Source organism: Artemia sp. Qi Xiang Cuo, chromosome 1, assembly GCF_049724085.1.
Source record: "Artemia sp. Qi Xiang Cuo chromosome 1, ASM4972408v1, whole genome shotgun sequence".
NCBI lineage: Eukaryota > Metazoa > Arthropoda > Branchiopoda > Anostraca > Artemiidae > Artemia > Artemia sp. Qi Xiang Cuo.
Window position 1 is genome coordinate 83,119,195 of NC_142794.1, and position 19,516 is coordinate 83,138,710.

A 19,516-nucleotide genomic window follows, 5' to 3' on the forward strand; every position below is an offset into this window, starting at 1 on the left:
GCCCCATAGTAAAAAAAAAGACGATCTTTCAAATAAAAACCATTGCATATATTGGACTTAGTTAGCCTCTTGATTGTTTGGTTATCTTAAAAGACGATCATGAGGAGATCATACATAAAAAGTAAGTATTGTAAATTGGAATTTTATAAGAATCGTCGGTATCATGGTTTTATGGATAGCTGAATTACAAATTAAAAGAAATCGACCCCAGATGGCTTTGAACCACCAACCTTTTGGTTAACGGCCGATCGTGCCAGCCACTTGCACTATGACAACCATAATTGAAATTGTGAAATTAACAGTATTAACAGTAACTGTATTGAAACTAGCTGTATTGAACTAGTTCGGGTTGCAGCGGTAGCTAGCAACCTAGTAAGAGACGATCACGTCCAATGTTAAGAAATATAAAAACCCATAGCTCCTAAAAAAGGAGTCAGATCAAACAAAAAGTACACCATTAGAACCGCCTTGTCCGAAACCCCTGTATAGTAAACTTTCTGTTCCTTGGCTTGAACAGCAAGGGAAATATATTGGCTTAAAAATCGAGAATAGTGGCAGCTACTACAACATTTTGCCTAAACGGGATATTTTTTTTTCTTCTTCTTTTCCAGAGATAGCTTGGTACTGGAACATCGTAGAGAGTTGTTCAATGGCTCATTTTAAAGGAAATTAATTGGGTTAAAAATCTTTTGTAACTAAAATAAATTATTTCTAAGAGAAAATAAATTTTTCAATTAAAAACTGCATTTTTGATGTCTTTTCATACTTCAGTCTTTTCAAAGATATTTGATTTTTAAACATAAATCATAATCGTATACCAGCGGTAAGATTTGAACCCACGCCTCAAAAGAGACTGGTGGCTAACACCAGCGCCTTGGACCACTCGGCCAATCTGCCTCTCATAACTATATATATGTGAATTTGGGTTGCAGCAGTATATAATAAAGAATATATACAATAAAGAACAACCTCTTGCCTATACTAAATTTTATACGCCACTTAATTATAGTATAGGTTAGTAATTCAACAGATAGCTTGGCACTGGAACATCGTAGAGAGTAGTAACTTAAGTGGTAAATCAAACAGTTCATGGTCTCTGGGTTGCAGCGGTAGCTGGCAACCTAGTAAGAGACGTTCTGGGTTGCAGCGGTAGCTAGCAACCTAGTAAGAGACGATCATGTCCAATGTTAAGAAATATAAAAACCCATAGTTCCTAAAAGAGGAGTCAGATCAAAACAAAAAGTACACCATTAGAACCGCCTTGTCCGAAACCCCTGTATAGGAAACTTTCTGTCCCTTGCTTGAACAGCAAGGGAAATATATTGGCTTGAAAATCAAGATAAGTGGCAGCTACTACAACATTCTGCCTAAACGGGATATTTTTTTCTTTTTTTCTCTCTTTTATTTTGTATCCAGAGATAGCTTGGCACTGGAACATCGTAGAGGGTTGTTCAATAGCTCATTTTAAAGGAAATTAATTGGGTTAAAAATCTATAGTAACTAAAATAAATTATTTCTAAAAGAAAATAAATTTTTCCACCGAAAACTACATTTTTGATGTCTTTTCACACTGCATATATATCAGAGACGTCACTAGATTTACTTTATTTCGGACAAAAAAAAACAAAAACTTATTTATAAAGTTACACATTCCTAAATCAGCTTCAAATTGGGATTCTTCCTCAGTTGGCAGTTACTTTTTATAATTGTTTTTAAATGGGTTACTATTAAATGGGTTATAATTTTCACACTTTTTTATTAAATCTTAGAAACCATAAACTGAATGATATATTTGTATTAGCAGTTACCACGGTCCTGTGGAGATGGACTTGTCATTCTGCTAATCCGGGTTGCAGCGGTAGCTAGCAACCTAGTAAGAGACGATCACGTCCAATGTTAAGAAATATAAAAACCCATAGCTCCTAAAGCAGGAGTCAGATCAAAACAAAAAGTACACCATTAGAACCGCCTTGTCCGAAACCCCTGTATAGGAAACTTTCTGTCCCTTGGCTTGAACAGCAAGGGAAATATATTGGCTTGAAAATCGAGAAAATTGACTTTAACCACGTTATTCTCCCCAAACGAGATATTTTTTTCTTTTTTTTTTCTTTTTTGTATCCAGAGATAGCTTGGCACTGGAACATCGTAGAGGGTTGTTCAATAGCTCATTTTAAAGGAAATTAATTGGGTTAAAAATCTATCGTAACTAAAATAAATTATTTCTAAAAGAGAATAAATTTTTCCAATAAAAACTGTATTTTTAATGCAGTGACGTCATAATTACTATATAAGAAACGTCAAAACTGTAAATGGTCTCATTCATGAATACATAATGGTTAGATCAAAGCAAGCTACACACAAGTTAAAAAATCAGTACTAAAAAATCAAGAAAAGTGGCAGCTACTACAACATTCTGCCTAAACGGGGTATTTTTTTTCTCTTTTCTTTGTTTCCAGTATACTAAACGGGATTTTTCCACCAAAAACTGCATTTTGATGTCTTTTCACACTGCAGTCTTTCAAACATAATCGTATACCAGCGGTAAGAATTGAACCCACGCCTCTGAAGAGACTGGTGGCTAACACCAGTGCCTTGGACCACTCAGCCAGGCTGCCTCTCATAAATAAATATATATGTGAATTTGGGTTGCAGCAGTAGCTAGCAACCTAGTAATAGACGATCAGTCCAATGCTAAGAAATATAAAAACCCAAAACTCCTAAAAATAGAGTCAGATCAAAACAAAAGTACATCATTAGAAATACCTTGTCTGAAACCCTACTAGATAAATAATGAACGTCATCATAGTTTTATATTAGAGCTATGACGTGAATAGAGTGACGTCATAATTAGTATATAAGGAAAGAAAAAACTGAAAATTCTCTCATTCTTGATTAGAATAATGGTTAGATCAAAGCAGGCTATACGCAAGTTGAAGAAAGAGTACTACACAAACAACAGAGATAGTAACTTGAAAAGAAAAAAGCAAAGGTATTCAACCGACCAGGTGTATCGAGAAGTAATAATTGAGAGAGCAAAACAAAGGTATTCAACCGACCAGGCGTATCGAGAAGTAATCAAACAAAACAGCAAGATGTGTTATCACAATGATGAAGATTATAGACATGCAAAAATTCAGACAGCCAAACAAAAGATCAAGGAACGGTATGGTAATGATGAACATTACAGAGAAGCAAGAATTGAGCAGGCTAAACAAAAGATCAAGGAGCGTTATCACAATGATAAACTTTATAGAGAAGCAACAATTGATCAGGCTAGACAAAAGAGCAGGGAACGGTATTATAATAAAGAACGACCTCTTGCCTATACTAAATTTTATACGCCACTTAATTATAGTATAGGTTGGTAATTCCACAGATAGCTTGGCACTGGAACATCGTAGATAGTTTTACATTAAAAGACGATCATTGGAATACAAAACCATTGCTTACATTTTTACATCTGGGTTGCAGCAGTAGCTAGCAATTCAGGTTGTAATGGTAGCTAACAACCCAGTAACAGAGAACCACGTCCAAAGCTAAGATAAATAAAAGATCGATGTCAGTCAAAAGAATCTAATGTACTACCAATTAATATAAGTTTTAATTAGACTTTAAATAGATAAATATGTAAAAATTGTCCCTGGCAGGATTTTAACCTGCAGCCTTGGGATTAGAATCCGGGTTGCAGCGGTAGCTAGCAACCTAGTAAGAGACGATCACGTTCAATATTAAAAAATACAAAAACCAGTAACTCCTAAAAATAAAGGTCAGATCAAATCAAAAAGTACACCATTAGAACCGCCATGTCTGAAACCCCTGTATAGGAAACTTTCTCTTATTTGACTTTAACAGCAAATCGTATATATTGGCTTGAAAATCAAGAAAATTGGCAGCTACTAGAGTATTCTGCCTAAATGGCATCTTTTTGTCTTTTATTCTTTTCCACAGATAGCTTGACACTGGAACATCGTAGAGAGTTGTTCAGTAGCTATTTTAAAGGAAATTAGTTGGGTAAAAAATCTTTTGTAACTAAAATAAATTATTTCTAACATCGGGGTTGCAGCGGTAGCTAGCAACCTAGTAAGAGACGACCAAGTCCAATGTTAAGAAATGTAAAAACCCATAGTTCCTAAAAAAGGAGTCAGATCAAATTCAAAAGTACACCATTAGAGCCGCATTGTCCGAAACCCTTGTATAGTAAAATTTCTGTCCCTTGACGTGAACAGCAAGGGACATATATTGGCTTGAAAATCAAGAAAAGTGGCAGCTACTACAACATTCTGCCTAAACGGGACATTTTTTTTCTTTTTTTCTTTTTTCTTCTTTACCAGAGATAACTTGGCACTGGAACATCGTAGAGAGTTGTTCAATGGCTCATTTTAAAGGAAATTAATTGGGTCAAAAATCTATAGTAACTAAAATAAATTATTTCTAAAAGAGAATAAATTTTTCCACCAAAAACTGCATTTTTGATGTCTTTTCACACTGCAGTCTTTCAAACATAATCGTATACCAGCGGTAAGATTTGAACCCACGCCTCCGAATAGACTGGTGGTTAACACCAGTGCCTTGGACCACTCGGCCAGGCTGCCTCTCATAAATAAATATATATGTGAATTTGGGTTGCAGCAGTAGCTAGCAACCTAGTAAGAGACGATCAGTCCAATGCTAAGAAATATAAAAACCCAAAACTCCTAAAAATAGAGTCAGATCATCCGGGTTGCAGCGGTAGCTAGCAATCTAGTAAGAGACGATCACGTCCAATGTTAAGAAACATAAAAACCCATAGTTCATAACATAGGAGTCAGATCAAAACAAAAAGTACACCATTAGAACCGCCTTGTCGGAAACCCCTGTATAGGACACTATCTGTCCCTTGGCTTGAACAGCAAGGGAAATATATTGGCTTGAAAATCAAGAAAATTGACTTTAACCACGTTATTCTCCACAAACGGGATATTTTTTTATTTTTTTCTTTTTTTGTATCCAGAGATAGCTTGGCACTGGAACATCGTAGAGGGTTGTTCAATAGCTCATTTTAAAGGAAATTAATTGGTTTAAAAATATATAGTAACTAAAATTAATTATTTCTAAAAGACAATAAATTTTTCCACCAAAAACTGCATTTTTGATGTCTTTTACATTAATCAATATATTTAAGTACAGTAAAGAACGATCTCTCGCCAATAGTAACTAATATATGGTGGTCCCAGGGGTAGTTTCATAACGTACCGATATAGCTCATCATAAATGGTGTTTGTTAATTCTTACATTAAAAGACGTTCATTGGAATAAGAAATTATTGCATACATTGGATTACATAAAGAATCGATGTCAGTCAAGAGTATCTAATGCAGTACTAACTAATAGAAGTTTTATTTAGACTTTAAATAGATAAATGTGTAAAAATTGCGCCTCTGGCAGGATTTGAACCTGCAGCGGTCGGAGTAGCAAGGCAGGCTATCCGCTGCGCCAGACAGGCTTTCAAGGATCCAGTATTTGAATAATTTGTTTTTTACTTAATTTTAAGTTAAAGATTGATCAATGACGTCATAATCGTAGGTTGTAGCCAGGTCGTCTCTTACTATTCCAATTAAGAAAAAGCCATAGGCTTTTTCCTGTTCGTAATTTCAAAGTATCCAGGTTACAGCGCTAGCTAGTTATGAACAGTAGCCTATATCAGATATCAAACAGTTCCAGGTAACGAACTGTATAGTTAGAGCGACTCTTCTCAATAGTAACTGAAAATATAAAAAATTACTACTTAAGAACGACAAAGATGTAAATGGTCTCATTCGTTAATTAGATAATGGTTAGATCAAAGCAAGCTGCACGCAAGTTAAAAAAACAGTACTACACAGACAACAGAGATAGTAACTTGAAAAGAAAAAAGCAAAGGTATTCAACCGACCAGGCGTATCGAGAAGTAATAATTGAGAGAGAAAAACAAAACAGCAAGATGTGTTATCAAAATGATGAAGATTATAGACATGCAAAAATTGAAACAGCCAAACAAAAGTTCAAGGAGAGTTATCACAATGATGAAGATTACCGCATCAAATATAAGAAAAACCAAAAGCAAAGGTATTCAACCGTCCAGGTGTGTACCAGAATAATAGTGTGTACCAGAATAATGGGTAGATACTGGGGTGACAAAATCTATAATGAAAAACTTAAATTCTCTGCGAGGTTGTACTGAAGAACGCATACAATAAGGAACGAACTGTAACCCATAGTAACTTATTATGGTAAAGAACGAATTCTAGGCCATAGTAATCCGGGTTGCAGCGGTAGCTAGCAACCTAGTAAGAGACGATCACGTCCAATGTTAAGAAATATAAAAACCCATAGGTCCTAAAAAAGGAGTCAGATCAAAACAAAAAGTACACCATTAGAATTATAATAAAGAACGACCTCTTGTCTATACTAAATTATATAGGCCACTTAACTATAGTATAGGTTAGTAAATTTACATTAAAAGACGATCACTGAAATAACAAACCATTCCATACATTGGACTTAGTTAGCTACTTGATTGTTTGAGTTTCGTCTCTTACTATTTATTAAAAGAAGAAAAAACCATAGGCTTTTTCCTGTTTGTATTTATAGTTAAAAAACGAACTCAAGTCCAAAGAAACTGAACCCTGTGATTCATTCATATTATCTTCAATATTTTAGCTAGAATGTAAATAAACAAGTTTCTTTTTTAAATTTTAAATTGAAAAGATAGTGCTTTTGATTCAACATATTAAAAGTTATCCCCAACGGGGAATCGAACCCCCTACTCCCAGGTAACAAATGGGCATGCTTACCATTAGACTATCGAAGACTTATAAAATAAAAGTTACATATAAGATATGATAATAATTTTTTAATCCGGGTTGCAGCGGTAGCTAGCAACCTAGTAAGAGACGATCACGTCCAATGTTAAGAAATATAAAAACCCATAGCTCCTAAAAAAGGAGTCAGGTCAAAACAAAAAGTACACCATTAGAACCACCTTGTCCGAAACCCCTGTATAGGCAACTTTCTGTCATTTGGCTTGAACAGCAAGGGAAATATATTGGCTTGAAAATCAAGAAAATTGACTTTAACAACGTTATTCTCCACAAACGGCATATTTTTTTTTGTTTCTTTTCCACAGATAGATTGGCACTGGAAAATCGTAGAGAGTTGTTAAATAGCTCATTTTAAAGCAAATTAATTGGGCTATTACATTAAGGAACTATCTGTAGCTCATAGTAACTGAAGTAATAAAAGGAATCATTATATGGATTATTATTTTAACTATATTCGTTAAAAATTCATCATAAGTAATATTTTCCCACACCGGGAATTGCATTAAATAACACATTTTAGTCCATTGTAACTGAAGTATTATAATTACAGTAAAGAACGATCTCTCACCCATAGTAACTGATATATAATGGTTCCAGGGGTATTACAGTAAAGAACAAACTTCCAGCCCACATAACTAAAATAAGATTATAATTTAAGACTCAAACAAGTAATTTGATTTCTTTGGTATAAATTTTTACAATAAGGAACGAACTGTAACCAATAGTAACTGAAGTATTAAATCAAACAGTTCATGGTTATAATAAAGACCTGAGTAATTACTTATTTTAAAGGAAACTGCTGTATATAGAAACCTTTTGTAACTAACAAAAATAATTATTATAATAAAATAAATTGTTACGATATGGTAAAGAACTAATTCTAGGCCATAGTCACTAATTTAATTTTGAAAAGAAAGAATTACGGCAGAAACCGAAATGTTAGTATAAGTAAGCTATAATTCATAAAAACCGTCTCCCGAGATTTGAATTCAGATCGCAGGATTCAAAGTCCTAAGTGCTAACCACTACACCAAGAAATGTTCATATAGTCCAGGTTGCAGCGGTAGCTAGCAACCTAGTAAGAGACGATCACGTCCAATGTTAAGAAATATAAAAAAACCCTAACTCATAAAAAAAGAGTCAGATCAAAACAAAAAGTACACCATTAGAACCGCCTTGTCCGAAACCCCTGTATAGTAAACTTTCTGTTATTTGGCTTGAACAGCAAGGGAAATATATTGGCTTAAAAATCAAGAAAATTGACTTTAACCACGTTATTCTCCACAAACAGGATATTTTTTTCTTTTTTTTCTTTCTTCTTTTTCCACAGATAGCTTGGCACTGGAACATCGTAGAGAGTTGTTCAATGGCTCACTTTAAAGGAAATTAATTGGGTTAAAAATCTTTTGTTACTAAAATAAATTATTTCTAAGAGAGAATAAATTTTTCAATTAAAAACTACATTTTTGATGTTATTTCATACTGCAGTCTTTTCAAAGATATTTGATTTTTGTACATGAATCATAATCGTATTTCTGGGTTGCAGCGGTAGCTAGCAACCTAGTAAGAGACGATCACGTCCAATGTTAAGAAATATAAAAACCCATAGCTCCTAAAAAAGGAGTCAGATCAAAGCAAAAAGTACATCATTAGAACCGCCTTGTCCGAAACCCCTGTATAGAAAAACTTTCTGTCCCTTGGCTTGAACAGCAAGGGAAATATATTGACTTGAAAATCAAGAAAAGTGGCAGCTACTACAACATTCTGCCTAAACGGGATTTTTGTTCTTTCTTGTTTTCCAAATACTACATAAAGGCTCGATCACCGAATAAAGTTGAAACTAACTAAAGGACAATTATGCCTCCATATATTCACAGTGATGTCTAATATTTCCCATTACACCTGTATACTGTTCCACAGTTGGCGGTCCATACCTTGGAAACTTTTCATTAAACATTTTACATAAAAGATCAGTATAATTATATAAATGAAGATTATGTAAGTTTTATCATATCATGCCTGTAGAGATACATACAACCTAATATAATCCGGGTTGCAGCGGTAGCTAGCAACCTAGTAAGTTAAGAAATATACAAAACCATAGTTCCTAAAAAAGGAGTCAGATCAAAACAAAAAGTACACCATTAGAACTGCCTTGTCTGAAACCCCTGTATAGGAAACTTTCAGTCCCTTGGCTTGAACAGCAAGGGAAATATATTGGCTTGAAAATCAAGAAAAGTGGCAGCTACTACAACATTCTGCCTAAACGGGATATTTTTTTTTCTTTTTTTTTCTTTTCCACAGATAGCTTGGCACTGGAACATCGTAGAGAGTTGTTCAATGGCTCATTTAAAAGGAAATTAATTGGGTTAAAAACTTATAGTAACTAAAATAAATTATTTCTAAAAGAGAATAAATTTTTCCACCAAAAACTGCATTTTTGATGTCTTTTCACACTGAAGTCTTTCAAACATAATCGTATACCAGCGGTAAGATTTGAACCCACGCCTCCGAAGAGACTGGTGGCTAACACGAGTGCCTTGGACCACTCGGCCAGGCTGCCTCTCATAAATAATATATATGTGAATCTGGGTTGCAGCAGTAGCTAGCAACCTAGCAAGAGACGATCAGTCCAATGCTAAGAAATATAAAAACCCAAAACTCCTAAGAATAGAGTAAGATCAAAACAAAAGTATAAATAAAGAACGACCTCTTGCCTATACTAAATTTTATAGGCCACTTAACTATAGTATAGGATAGTACAGTTATTATATTTAAGGTCAATATATTAAAATTTTCCACTAAAAGACGGTCATTGGAATAAAAACCCAATACATACAATTGATTTAGTTAGCTACTTGATTGTTTGAGGCTAGTCTCTTACTATTTCAAAAAAGAAAAAGCCGTCGGCTTTTTCCTGTTTGTAATCAATTAGAAAGAGTTCTACCTTTAAAATGAGTTACGTAGTGCTTTGAGTCTTTTGAAAACTTATAAGTGAGAAATCCGGGTTGCAGCGGTAGCTAGCAACCTAGTACGAGACGATCACTTTCAATGTTAAGAAATACAATCCAGGTTGCAGCGGTAGCTAGCAATCCGGGTTGCAGCGGTATAATAAAGAACGACCTCTTGCCTATACTAAATTTTATACGCCACCTAATTATAGTATAGGTTAGTAATTCAACAGATAGCATGGCACTGGAACATTGTAGAGAGTTGTTCAATGGCTCATTTTAAAGAAAAGCAATGGGGTTAAAAACCTTTTGTAATTAAAACAAATCATTTTTATTACATTAAGAAATTTTATTTATGTTCCTTAAGAAATTACAGTAAAGAACAAACTTCCAGCCAATAGTAACTAAAACAAGATTATAATTAATATTTAATATTGATCAATGATGTCACAATCGTAGGTTGTAGCCAGATCGTCTCTTACTATTCCAACTAAGAAAAAGCCATATACTTTTTCCTGTTTGTATTTAGTATGGTACAATAAAGAAAGAACTCTAGCCTATATTTTAGATTAAAGTTATATGAAATTATAGAAAGGACCAATATAGTTCATCATAAATGGTATTTGTCAATGAGGTTTTTTCCTATATAATTATCCATTATTATGTAAAATGCAGTAATGTTATGGGGTTTTAAGAAAAAATTTATTTGTTAACTGAAACTATAATAATTCCTGAAAATTTTAAATATAACTTACATGAAGGACCGATATACTTCATCATAAATGGTGTTTGTCAATACCGTTTCATTTTATATAATTATCCATTATTATGTAATTTGCAGTAATGTTTGGAGGGTTTTAAAAAAAAATTTATTTGTTAACTGAATCCGGGTTGCAGCTGTAGCTAGCAACCTAGTAAGAGCCGATCACGTCCAATTTTACATTAAGGATCGATACTGTAAATAGGAAAAAATTAAATTCTCTGCGAGGTTGTACCGAAGTACGCATAAGGACAAAGGGAAAAACTATATTCAGTAATACAAGAAGATGGCAAAAAAAAGCTGATCTTAGTAAATTGAAAACATTTTACGTATGTTTAACCAGAATCATCCGGGTCGCAGCGGTAGCTAGCAACCTAGTAAGAGACGATCAGGTCCAATGTTAAGAAATATAAAACCCCTAACTCCTAAAAAAAAGTCAGATCAAAATAAAAAGTACACCATTAGAACCACCATTTCCGAAACAACTATATACGAAACTTACCGTCCTTTGGCTTGAATAACAAAGAAAATATACTTGCATGAAAATCAAGAAAATTGACTTTAACCACGTTATTCTCCACAAACGGCATATTTTTTATATTAAAAGACGATCATTAGAAAATCTGGGTTGCAGCGGTAGCTAGCAACCTAGTAAGAGACGATCACGTCCAATGTTATCCGGGTTGCAGCAGTAGCTAGCAATCTGGGTTGCAGCGGTAGCTAGCAACCTAGTAAGAGACGATCACGTCCAATGTTAAGAAATATAAAAACCCATAGTTCCTAAGAAAAGGAGTCAGATCAAAACAAAACGTACACCATTAGAACCGCCTTGTCCGAAACCCCTGTATCGGAAACTTTCTGTCCCTTGGCTTGAACAGCAAGGGAAATATATTGGCTTGTTATATTAAAGGACGAACTATAGCCCATAGTAACTGGTATCCGGTTACAATAAAGAACGATATCTAGCCCATGTTAACTGAAACATAAATAGGGATTATGTTTTTTCCATCAGTATCATGGCTGTAGAGATGGCTGAAACCTAGTTACATTAAAAGACGATCATTGGAATAACAAACAACTGCATACATTGGAATTAGCTAGCTACTTGAATGTTTGAGACTCGTCTCTTACTATTTCAAAGAAGAAAAAGCCGTAGGCTTTTTCCTGTGTGTAATCAGTTTATTATCATAGGCAGCGCGCTAGCACTGCCTGAGTAAAGAACGATGTGGGCACAATGTGTTTTTTTTCTTCTTCAGTCATCCGGGTTGCAGCGGTAGCTAGCAACCTAGTAAGAGACGATCACCTCCAATGCTAAGAAATATTACAGTAAGGACTGGCCTCTATGATGTCTTTCGAAATTATAATAAAGAATTATATTCAAAGTCAAAAATTAAAAATTCCATCCAACGGGGATTCGAACCCCTGTCACCCGCATGACAAGCAGATATGCTTCCCATTATACCATCGGAGACTTGTGAAAAATAAGTTACATATAATCTGGGTTGCAGCTGTAGCTAGCAACCTAGTAAGGAAAGATCACGCCCCATATTAAAAACTATCAAACCGTTCGTGGTAACGAACTGTGTAGTAAGAGCGACTCGTCTCATAAAAAACGGAATTTTTATATCAAGTTTAGTCTTACACATCAAAATTAAGAGGGTGAAAACACCCCTCAAAAGTCATTGAATCTTAATGAAAATCACACAATCAGTTTCAGCGTATCAGAGAACCTTATTGTAGAGGCTTTAAGCTCCTATCTGCAAAAATGAGGAATTTGGTGTTTTTTGCCAGGAGAAAGATCACGGATGCATGTTTATTTGCCCCCTTTTTTACCAGGGGTGATCGTATTAAATCAGTGGTCCTAGGAAGTCACGAAAGGGCTAATTTAAACAAAAATTAAAAGTTCTAGTGCCTTTTTAATTAAAAAAATAAAAAATAGAATAACTTTTCACAAAAACTGCATTTTTGATGTCTTATCATACTGCAGTCTTTTCAGAGATATTTCATTATTAAAGAAATCAAACAGTTCGTGGCAACAAAGTTTATAGTAAGAGTGACTCGTCTCAATAGTAACCGAAACTTTAAAAAACAGAATTTGATACCAATAGATAAATCAAAAGAATCGGATTTTTTTACAGCAATACATTAAGGACCGAAGTCGATCCCATAGTAACTGAAGCAACAGGGAAAAGTAAACAGGATCTGTGGTGTATATCAAACAGTTCGTGGTAATTACATTAAAGAACGATCTGTAGTCCTTATTATTTACATAAAGGATCGACATAGTTCATCATAGAATGTGTCTGTCAAGAGGATCTCATATAGTAGTTATTAATTGAAGTTTTGTTTAGACTTTAAAAAGACAAATGTATTAAAATTGCTTTCGGCAGGAATTGAATCTATGACCGTTGGAGCAGAATTCCAACACACTATCTAGTTTATTTGAAAAATTTATGTCAGGTGGAAACAGAAGGTGCATATCATCGAACGATGCAGAATTTAAGACATGCTGAACTCGATTGGGTAAAATCTTTGCAAAAACTAGAAAACTCTTCCAAAGAGGCCACTATGAGTGACCACTCCACGAATATATCATTTCAGCTAAAGTATACAACAGATCAAAGCAAAGAGACGAATGATACAGGAAAAAAGTCTATAGTCCAAGAAGAAGCCAATAAAATAATAGAAGCTCCCATGAATGTTATTAAAAAAGGAGATTGCCCAACCCATGATCTAGCTTATTTGAAAAATTTATGTCAGGCGGAAACAGAAGGTGCATATCATCAAACGATGAAGAATTTAAGACATGCTGAGCTCAATTGGGTAAAATCTTTGCAAAAACTAGGAAACTCTTCCAAAGAGGTAATTATGAGTGACCACTCTAAGAATATATCATTTCAAATAAAGTATACAACAGATCAAAACAAAAAGACGAATGGTGCAGGAAAAAAGGCAATAGTCAAAGAAAAGGCCAAAATAATAATAGAAGCTTCCAAGACTGTTATTAAAAAAGGACATTGCCCAACCCATGATCTAGCTTGCTTGAAAAATTTATGTCAGGTGGAAACAGAAGGTGCATTTCATCAAACGATGAAGAATTTAAGATATGCTGAACTCAATTGGGTAAAATCTTTGCAAAAACTAGGAAACTTCTCCAAAGAGGCAACTATGATTGACCACTCCAAGAATATATCATTTCAGCTAAAGTATGCAACAGATCAAAACAAAGAGACGAATGATACAGGAAATATAATAAAGAACGACATCTAGCAAATGTTAACTGGAAAATAATCCGGGTTGCAGCGGTAGCTAGCAACCTAGTAAGAGACGATCACGTCCAATGTTAAGAAATGTAAAAACCCATAGTTCCTAAAAAAGGAGTCAGATCAAAACAAAAAGTACACCATTATAACCGCCTTGTCCGAAACCCCGGTATAGAAAACTTTCTGTCATTTGGCTTGAACAGCAAGGGAAATATATTGGCTTGAAAATCAAGAAAAGTGGTAGCTACTACAACATTCTGCCTAAACGGGATATTTTTTTCTTTCTTGTTATCCAGAAATAGCTTTGCACTGGAACATCGTAGAAAGTTGTTCAATGGCTCATTTTAAAGGAAATTAATTGGGTTAAAAACCTTTTGTAACTAAAACAAATTAAAACAGGATAAATTTTGCCACTAAAAACTGTATTTTTGATGTCTTTCCATACTGCTGTCTTTTCAAAGACATTTGATTTTTTTACATTAAGAGACGATCATTAGAAGAACAAACCATTGCATACATTGGACTTAATTAGCTGCCTGATTCTCTGAGAGTTAGCTGCCTGATATCTGGGTTGCAGCAATATACATTAAAAGACGATGATTGGAATAACATCCGGGTTGCATCGGTAGCTAGCAACCTAGTAAGAGACGATCAAGTCCAATGTTAAGAAATATAAAAACCCATAGCTCCTAAAAAGGGAGTCAGATCAAAACAAAAAGTACGCCATTAGAACCGCCTTGTCCGAAACCCCTGTATATTAAACTTTCTGTCCCTTGGCTTGAACAGCAAGGGATATATATTGGCTTGAAAATCAAGAAAAGTGGCAGCTACTACAGGATTCTCCACAAATGGCATATTTTTTTTTTTTCTTTTTTTTGTTTTGTATTCAGAGATAGCTTGGCACTGGATTATCGTAGATAGTTGTTCAATGGTTCATTTGAAAGGAAATTAATTGGGTTAAAAATCTATAGTAACTAAAATAAATTATTTCTAAAAGAGAATACATTTTTCCACCAAAAACTGCATTTTTGATGTCTTTTCACACTGCAGTCTTTCAAACATAATCGTATACCAGCGGTAAGATTTGAACCCACGCCTCCGAAGAGACTTGTGACTAACACCAGTGCCTTGGACCACTCGGCCAGGCTGCCTCTCATAAATAAATATATATGTGAATTTGGGTTGCAGCAGTAGCTAGCAACCTAGTAAGAGACGATCAGTCCAATGCTAAGAAATATAAAAACCCAAAACTCCTAAAAATGGAGTCAGATCAAAACAAAAGTACATCATTAGAACTACCTTGTCTGAAACCCTACTAGATAAATAATGAATGCCATCATAGTTTTATATTAGAACTATGACGTGAATAAAAAAACACGAGATTATATTGTTGTTTCTGAAGACGTCATGAAATAATACCATTGCGCCATGACGTCATGAAATAAAATCATTACGCCGTGACGTCCTAATTACTATATAAGAAACGTCAATTCTGTAAATGGTCTCATTCATGAATACATAATGGTTAGATCAAAGCAAGCTACACGCAAGTTAAAAAATCAGTACTAGAAAAAAAACAGAGATAGTAACTTGAAAAGAAAAAAGCAAAGGTATTCAACCGACCAGGCCTATCGAGAAGTAAAAATTGAGACAGCCAAACAAAAGATCAAGGAGCGTTATCACAATGATGAAGATTAAAGAGAATCAACAATTGAGCAGGCCAGACAAAATTTCAAGGAGCTTAATCACAATGATGAAGATTACCGAATCAAATATAATGAAACATAAAAGCAAAAGTATTCAACTGAACAAGTGTATCGAGAAGTAAAAATTGAGAAAGCCAAACAAAAGATAAAGGAGCGTTATCACAATGATGAAGATTACCGAAAAATATATAAGAAAAAAGTTGCTACCAGAATAATGGGTAGATACTGGGGTGACAAAAGCTATAATGAAAAAATTAAATTCTCTGCGAGGTTGTACCGAAGAACGCATAAGGACAAAAGGAAAAATTACATTATAATAAAGAACGACATCTAGCCTATTTTAACTGAAATATAAATAGGGATTATTTAATTTCCATCCGTATCTTGGCTAAAGATATGGCTGAAACCTAGTAAAGAATGAACCATGGCACATATTAGACTGAGTTAGCTGGCTGACTCTCTAAAATTCGTCTCTTTTAATTCCAAACAAGAAAAAGCCATTGGCCTTTTCCTGTTTGTTACATTATATCTGGGTTGCTGTGGTAGCTAGTAACCTAGTAGGAGCCGATCACGCCCCATAGTAAAAACTAAAGTAACCCATAACTCGTGAAAAAAAGATTCAGATCAAAACAAGAAGTACACTAGTAGAACTGCCTTGTCCAAAATTCCTATATAGCAAACTTACTGTCCCTTGGCGTGAATAACAAGGAAAAAATATATTGGCTTGATTACATTAAAAGCCGATCATTGGAATAACAAACCATTGCAAACATTCATGTTGCAGCGGTAGCTAGCATTATATTAAAAGACGATCATTAGAAGAACTAACCATTGCATTCATTAGACTTAGTTAGCTGCTAATAGCAAAGAACGACATCTAACCCATGTTACCTGAAAGATAAATAGGAATTATGTAATTTTCATCGGTATCATTGCTGTAGAGATGGCTAAAACTTAGTAAAGAACGAACCAAAGCACATATTAGACTAAGTTAGCTGACTGACTCTCAAGAGTTCGTCTCTTACTATTCCAAACAAGAAAAAGCCATAAGGTTTTTCCTGTTTGTTATCCGGGTTGCAGCGGATATATAAAACCCCTAAGTTCTAAAGAAATATAAAAACCCCTAAGTCCTAAAAAAAGAGTCAGATCAAAACAAAAAGTACACCATTAGAACTGCCTCGTTTGAAACCTCTATAAAGGAAACTTACCGCCCTTTGGCTTGAATAACAAAGAAAATATATTGGCTTGAAAATCAAGAAAATTGACTTTAACCACGTTATTCTCCACAAATGGGATATTTTTTCTTTCTTCTTCTCTTCCGCAGATAGCTTGGCACTGGAACATCTTAGAGAGTTGTTCAATGGCTCATTTTAAAGTAAATCTTTAGATCTAGTGCCATTTGTACTTAATTTTTTTTTTTAAAAATTAATAATTTTTTTACGAAAAACTTAATTTTTAATTACAATATTGATCAATGACATCATAGTCGTTGGATGTAGTTAATACATAAAGGCTCGATCATCGAATTTAAGCTGAATCCGGGTTGCAGCGGTAGCTAGCAACCTAGTAATAGACGATCACGTCCAATGTTAAGAAATAAAAAAAACATAGCTCCTAAATAAGGAGTCAGATCAAAACAAAAAGTACACCATTAGAACCGCCTTGTCCGAAACCCCCTGTATAGCAAAATTTCTGTCATTTGGCTTGAATAACAAAGAAAATATATTGGCCTGAAAATCAAGAAAATTGACTTTAACCACGTTATTCTCCACAAATGGCATATTTTTTTTTCTCTTTTTTTTGTTTCTTTTCCACAGATAGCTTGGCACTGGAACATCGTAGAGAGTGGTTCAATAGCTCATTTTAAAGGAAATTAATTGGGTTAAAAATCTTTAGTAACTAAAATAAATTATTTCTAAAAGAGAATAAATTTTTCCACCAAAAACTGCATTTTTGATGTCTTTTCATGCTAATTGATTTGGTAAAAATGTACCTTGCTTTGGGGGTTAGTTGCATCTAGAGCCCTTAAAGGGGCCCCAAAGGTATTTCATTTTGTAACCACCTTATTCCAAAATTAATTATTTATAACAATTCAAACCTCATGTATTAGACAACTCAAATATGAGCCATTCTCCTACCATTTCAAGTTTTCAAATGCCATCAACAAAATAGTGCTGAATTGTGTGATTCCAAACTTTGCTGTCAACGATTCAGGTTATATATTTGTACATTAGAGGGTTAGGGGTGGGTAAAATTTATGGTAATTTGCAGTTGGTTATATAATTTAGCTAGGATGAAAGTGAAAACATCATTTGATGATTTTTTATACTCTTCCATTATTCATATAAAATACCTTCAGGGCCCATTTAAGGGCTCAAGATACAATTAGCCCCAGAAACAAATATTGAATTACCCCAGAAACAAAAATGAAAGAGCATAAAAAAGGCACCAAATGACATTTTCACTTTCATCTTAGCTAAATTATAAGGCCCACTGTAAATTTACCGAAAGACCACTTTACATAGTCTAGATTATTCCCATGGTAATTACTTTAAAAGACGATCATTGGTTATTACATTAAATACATAAAGGATCGATACAGTTCATTATAAATGGGGAATATGTAAGTTTCATTGGATATAGCTGAAACCTAGTAAAAAACAAACAACGGTAAAAAGTAACTAAAAGTTAACATAGTACCAGCATCGCCCCTTGCTATTCCAGCTAAGAAAAAGTCATAGGCTTTTTTCTGTTTGTAATCCAAGTTGCAGTGGTATTTAATCCGGGTTGCAGCGGTAGCTAGCAACCTAGTAAGAGACGATCATGTCCAATGCTAAGAAATATAAAAACCCATAGTTCCTAAAATAGGAGTCAGATCAAAACAAAAAGTACACCATTAGAACCGCCTTGTCCGAAACCCCTGTATAGAAAACTTTCTGTCATTTGACTTGAACAGCAAGGGAAATATATTGGCTTGAAAATCAAGCAAATTGACTTTAACCACGTTATTCTCCACAAACGGGATATTTTTTTTTCTTTTGTTTCCAGAGTTACATTAAAGAACGAACTATAATCCATAGTAACTGAAGCTATATTAAAAGACGATAATTAGGAGATCACACATAAGGGATTAAATAAAGGACCGATATAGCTCATCATAAATGGTGTTTGTCAATTAGGTTTATCATATCCTGGTTGCAGCGGTAACTAGCTACCTAGTAAGAGACAATCACGTCCAATGTTAAGAAATGTAAAAACCCATAACTCCTAATCACTCCAAATCATAGAGAGCTTTATAATGGCTAATTTTAAAGGGAAATGCTACATCTAGTGCCTTTTGTAATTAAAAATAAAATATTTCAAAAGTAGAATCAATTTTTTGCATTAAGGCACGAACTGTAGCCCCTAGTAACTGAAGTAATAAAAGGAGTTCTTATATTTCCCAGACCGGAGTTGAACTGGAGCCAACTGGGTGAGAGCCAGCTATCCCAACCACTAGACTATGTAGGATATATTAAAATATTACATAAAGGATCGATTAGTTATAAATGGGAATTATGTAAGTTTCATTGGTATCATTACTGCAGAGATAGCTGGAACCTAGTAGAGAGCAAACCTTGGCACATACTGAACTTAGTTAAATGCCTCATTCTCTGATCCGGGTTGCAGTGGTTGCTAATCCGGGTTGCAGCTTTAGCTAGCAATTTAGTAAGAGACTATCCTGTCCCATATTAGTTAAAAACTAAAGTAACCCATAACTCCTAAAAATAGAGTCAGATCAAAACAAAGAGTACAATATTAGAGCCGCCTTATTCAAAACCTCTATATCGTCGTCCCATGGCTTGAACAACAAGGATAAAATGTTGGCTTAAAAATATAGAAAAGTGGCTGAAACCACAATATTCTGCATATACAGTATCTTTTTTTCTTTCCGTTTTTTTCCTCCTCAGCTAGCTGGGCAGTGAAAAATCATCATAGAGAGCTGTATAATGGCTCA